Raw genomic sequence first — 6085 nt, forward strand, 5'->3', positions numbered from 1 at the left:
TGGGAAGGCCGAGAATCAGGTGGAGGGATAATTTAAAAAAAGATTTGGTAGAACTAGGATATGATTATAATGAGTGGATGGGTGATGCACAGGATAGAGACGCGTGGCGGTCTCGGGTAGATGAGGCAATGAACTTTCGAGTTCCAAATGCTGATAAATAATAATAATAATAAAGTATTCTCAAATAATTCATTTTTTGTACAAAATTAATATTTTTAATTCAAACTTGATCTCTTTTAATTGAAAATTTAACTATTTGGTTCAAAATTTATGGATTTTGTTAAAAATTCTCCTTTTTTGGTAAAAAATTAATCTTCTTGATTGAAAATTCATCTTTCTCATTGAAGATTCAATTCTTTTGGTTGAAACCTCCTTCTTATTTGGTCAATAACTCATTTCTGTACAAGAATATTAGATTATACGATTTTGGGTTAGAATTGATATTTTTTAGTTGAAAAATCAGTTATTTGTTTGAAATTTTATGAATTTTGCTTAAAAAATCGTCATTTATGGTATAAAGAAATTTTTTAGGTTGAAAATTCATCTTTTTTATTGAGAAATCAATCATTTTGCTGCAAATTTCTTTTTAGCTGTCCAAAAACACATTTCTGTAAGAGAACAGTTTTTTATACGATTTTTTTTAGTAAATAGTAGTAGGTGTCCAAAAACAAAGTCTGAAATTTTTCGTATCCATTCGATCGGAAGATCTTTTAATCTTAAGATAAATAATGTACATGTTTTATATTTTTCTCGCAATAGATGGCGTGAGTTGAAAAATCAAAGAAAATGATATTGCCAAATTCACACACATAATTAGGAATCTCACAGTTTTGTGTAGAATAGAACTGACAAAAGTTTAATATTCAATCATTTAAAATTTGATTATTAAGTTTTTAATCGAAATAATTAATTTTTAAACAAAAAAGTGAATTTTTAACAAACTAGTGAAATTTTCAACAAAACTCATGAATCTTTGATAAAAAAAATGTATTAGCAATAAAAAGTAAAAACATAATTGATAATTCCAAAATGAAATATTTTTATTTGAAAAAAAAATTTAATCAAAACAAACATTTTGAGCAAAAAAAATTCATTTTCAATAAAATTCGTTAACTTTTTATTTTAAGAACTGAACTTTTAACTGAAATCATGAACCATCAATTTAAAAAATATTAACCAAATTGTTGAATTTTCTGCCAAAAGAAGACAAAATTTTCAACAAAAAAACTCATTTTCAATTGAAAAGATTAATTTTGAACCAAAAAGGCATCATTTTTAACAAAATACATGAATTTTGAACCGGATGTTTAATTCATAAATTAAAATTTTTGTATCACGAAAAAGACAAATTTTTACAGACATCCTAAAAAACAATTATGTTAATTAAAATTGTATTGCAATTTGCGTTGTTTTTCCAAAATTTTAAATTCAAACATGATCTTTTCTGGTTGAAAATGAATTGATTATGCATAAAATTCGTCCGGTTTGCTAGAAAGCTTTTCCTGTTTGAAAATTCATCCATAAACTGTTCCGCCTTCCGTTTCCATCTTTGCAAAATTCTCAAATATAATTCAAGGAACTTTTTAGGTTGGACCCGATGTGAAAGGGTTCCTCAAGGGTACAGTTCCGGAGTGGCCCTTTAAAATTCTTATGAGTCACAGTCTGGACCTGTACCCTTAAGAATGTAAAAAGTCCGGTTTCAGGCCGGAGCCTGTAAAAATTTAAAGGATCCGGTTACCATCTGACTCTTGAGGAACCCCTCAAACCACGGTCCAACCTAAAAGGTTCCGATCGCTGGTCACGTGATCTATTTTTTGTTTTTTGTAAGATTGAAGTTTAGTTCAATTGAAAGAATACAACAATGCATCCTCTGAATAATTTTAGTTTGCTGTCTCTAATAATTGATTAAGCTCAAATTAGCATACCAGCCAAGACGGAAACTGGTACTAAGTAGACTAATCATGAGATCATATTAGAAGGCCCAAAAAAGGATTCCGGATTAAAATGAATGTCTAGTTTTCACTGTGAAGTTTATGTTATTACAGAAAGAATTTCTGAATACAATTAATTAAAAAACTTAGAGATAAACATTGACATTTTTTTAAAGGTTTCACGGAAATTTGTAATCTGTTTTCAACTTCCTGCGATGCGTGAAGCAAACATAACTGATAACGAAACATTCAATTCATTCAAGGTTCTCGAAACTGTGTATATTGAAAATCCTTCCTGTTTTTTACCGTCGAATCGAAAAAAAGTAGATTAAGAAAAAACAAATGTCTCCGAAAAATTAGATCTTTCCCCACCATAACATCTCACGACGTGAAATAATTCACTGGGGCAAATGAGACAGCGACCATGCAGTCACAAATTCCTACGTCGCTCACTCTGGAATCAGGACAGAAGAAATGCGGGTTGTCGATTCTCTCTTCTACACTTTGGTGTTCCTCGTTGAGTCTATTGGTAAATATATCTAATTTATTAATCATATATTACTTGATATTTTATGATTTGTACCTTAAATTTAATAGTTGGAAACAAATATACACTAAGGTGATCCAAAAATACATTGCAAATGTTTTTTTCACTCTAGAGGGCAAGTCGCAACTCCCTCCTTCTAAAGTTTCCATTTTCAAAGTAAATTAATCCCTTTTTTTATCAACATGGGGAAATTGTGGTTTTTCGAAAAACTGAATAAATGTTCGAGGGTTTTATTGAAACGTGCCAAGTTTTTTAGTAGATTAAAGAAGAGCACTCAAAAAAGTTCTATTTAAAATAACTAGAAGCGTCTGGTTAAAAATTTCTAGTTCTCTTAATCCGAAATTATGAATAATATGACTAGAAAATTATAGTTAATGAAATCTGGTTGATTTTTTCTGGTTAAAACTGTTCTGGTTAATATTTCTGGTAACAGAAGTGTCACGATCTTTTGTCGATTTCCAGAAATTTGTCTTTTGTCTTATGTCATTTTGCTGGATGTGTCAATTTACGCTTTGGTGTAAATGCCGAATTCTCGAAGAATCACGATTTGTTAATTGTATTTTCAGTTATAAAAGTATAAATAATTATAGCAAAATGTGAATTTAGTTGTGTTATAAGAAGAAATTGCGCGTTATCTGTCGAAACATCAGTGCTACAAGAATATTTGCAAACCAGGCACAGATTTTTTGAGTGTCTTGAAAATTATTTTCTAAAATATTAACATTGTGAAAATAAATAAAGTAAATGTTTGAGAATGTGGGTGTTGACCAAGTGATCTACATGTATATGATGTAAAATTACGAACCAAAATAGTCTTAACGAATAGTTTCAGAAACAGAACGCATCAACAATACGCTACTTTTGCTTCAAGTGTTGTATTTTTCGCCATTGTTGGACTATTTTCTTTGAAAAAATGTAACATGTAGCCTTTTTAATTTCAGAGGGGGTTAGGAAGACTCCATGAAGGTAGAAGAGTATCGAAATTCAATAGTCGAAAATCGAAACCTACCAGAATATCTGGTTGAGTTTACCAGAACATCTGGTTAAGTTTACCAGAAAATCTGGTTATGTTGACCAGAACGTTGTATTCTTCAGCTACCAGAAAACTGTCTGTTAAATATTTCTAGTTAACCTTACCAGAACTTCTGGTTTCACTTACCCGAATTTCTGGTAACATTAACCAGAAAAAGATCAACCGGAAACTTCTGATACTTTTAACCAGAATTTATAGTAAGGGCATATTTAACACTCTATTCTAGTTGAATTAACTAGAATTCTGGTTATTTCAACCAGAATTTTTTTAGAGTGAGTGTCTGCGAAATAAAATCATACTGATAACTTTTATTTTTAACCCACCTACACCCCTCCTGCAGCGCCTCATATATGACCCAAAAATAAAGAAACTACATTTTTACGTATTATTGTTAATTTTTAGCAATTTCTGTGTACGTAATTATTTAAACGATTAATCACAGTTTATTCACAAAATTTCTAAATAGTGAACGAGAAATATCTGAATTTTTCTTGAATTGTGTCAACAATTTTTATTTGTTTGGGAAGTTTTTCTCGATAAGTCTTAAAACATAAAATAAATTATATACTATACACTGATATCTGGAAACCATTTTCTGTCATTTTTTACTACTTTAGTAAGTACAGTTTTTTAATATTATTTCTCGTTATCAAGCAATTACAAACGTTTAATATTTTCGTCTATTTTAAAATTGGCTCGTCTTATGCTTTTGATTCTTCAAATGATGTTAAATAAATTCTTTTGATTATACAATGTTAACTAAAGTATTTTTAAGTGAAAATATTGAAACTTAAATCATAATGTGCATTAGTAAATGTACTTGTCTTATAATACAACCATAAATATTGTGAAAATGTGAAGAATACAATAATAAATACACTTTTACCATTAAAATTTTTTAATGACTTTTATGATTTATTAAATAACGCGTCAAAAAAGATCTAAACCATCCATGCTCAATTCAAAATAAATTTAAAAAAAAAATTCATTCTATAAACAATCACATAAAACTTTTAGAAAAATTTACTACAACTAGAAATAATTCCATATTATGTTTAATTCAGAAACTATGATTTTAAAAATATTATTGGAAAAATAATTGTTTACACAAATTATATTTGTTTAAACAATTTAAAAATTGTGAATATATATTTTTCAATACCCTATTCTTTTAGAAAAATAATGTTATGTATTCTATTTTATTTCATTTTTTTAATTTATTTTAAAAACTGCTTCACCAAATAGAAGTTGCTTAAACAAATAGAAATTTGTTAAAAATTAGAGAAAATGTATCAAAATTATATGATTATTCAACAAAAAGTAGCATATGATACAAATTTGAGAAAAAATTGAACATCTCTGGCTCGATTTTTAGAAATTTTGTAAATAAACAATAGTTAATTTTTTAAATATTTATATTAGATTTACTTACTACTCCACACAATGACACTTCTTACATTTTAATCTGAAAATGAGATTGATTTTTATTTTTTCGGGAATAAATAATTGTTTAAATTATTTACGTTTATTTAAACAATTAAATATTGTTCAAAAAAATATTTGAAATATTCAAATTCTCCACTAATAATTATAAGTATGAAAAAGACGAAAGAAATTGCGAACACTTCTGTTAAATCGCGAAAAAATTGAGCAAGTTACTATGAAACCCAGAAGCATGAGTTAAATTTTTTGAAAATTCGAAGATACCTTATCTTAATCAAATGGGATTTTGAAGTGCTTTGAATTTTATAGTTTAAATTAAAGTTCATTAAATTCTAAAGAGCTTAACGCTCCAAACTTTACTCTCCTCTATTTGTTTATTAATCATTTTTCCACCCAATTATGGACAAACTTAAATTTTTTACATAACAATTTTTTACGCTTTATTAACTCATTAGGAAAACTTTATATTGTCTTAGATGAATATTTAGGGACCCATAGAATACAAATAATTGGTTTTTTATTCCCTTTCTTTGTTATAAACATATTTTACGAACAAATTGACAAATAGTTTTATTATCGGTAACTAATTTTTTTTGTGCCAAAAGTACTTCATATGTGTGTAGGAATGACATTTATGTACAAAACTAATATAAAAGTTTATACTAACCATTATTATAAACAACTCTTGTGGCAAAATATAAAAATTTGAGATTTCTTCAATTTTAATTTTCTTCAGTACGCCAGAACGACTTCAGGTATTCCTTAAAATAATAAATATATAATAATATTTGATAAAATATAACAATTAAAATTTTTGTAAACAAATTAGATAGACAAATTCAAAATGTTGAACCTTTCATATAGAAATTTTTTTGCACTGGAAATGTTTTAAACTATTGGACGAATAACTGCTAGTCACAAAAATATTAGGAAAGTTAACAATAAACGCTGTCATTATCAATTCTTGTGACAAAATATTTAAACTTAAGGTATTATCAAATTTAAATTTTCTTCGGTGGCCAAGACGTTGAGTTATTCTCAAAATATTTTGTATTGAGTGAATGTTGGCATGCAGTGTTATGATTCATTCACAATCTATTGCGATTGAAAACGCGACTTTTCCCATGTGAA

This window comes from Belonocnema kinseyi, chromosome 8, assembly GCF_010883055.1.
Source record: "Belonocnema kinseyi isolate 2016_QV_RU_SX_M_011 chromosome 8, B_treatae_v1, whole genome shotgun sequence".
NCBI classification, from domain to species: domain Eukaryota; kingdom Metazoa; phylum Arthropoda; class Insecta; order Hymenoptera; family Cynipidae; genus Belonocnema; species Belonocnema kinseyi.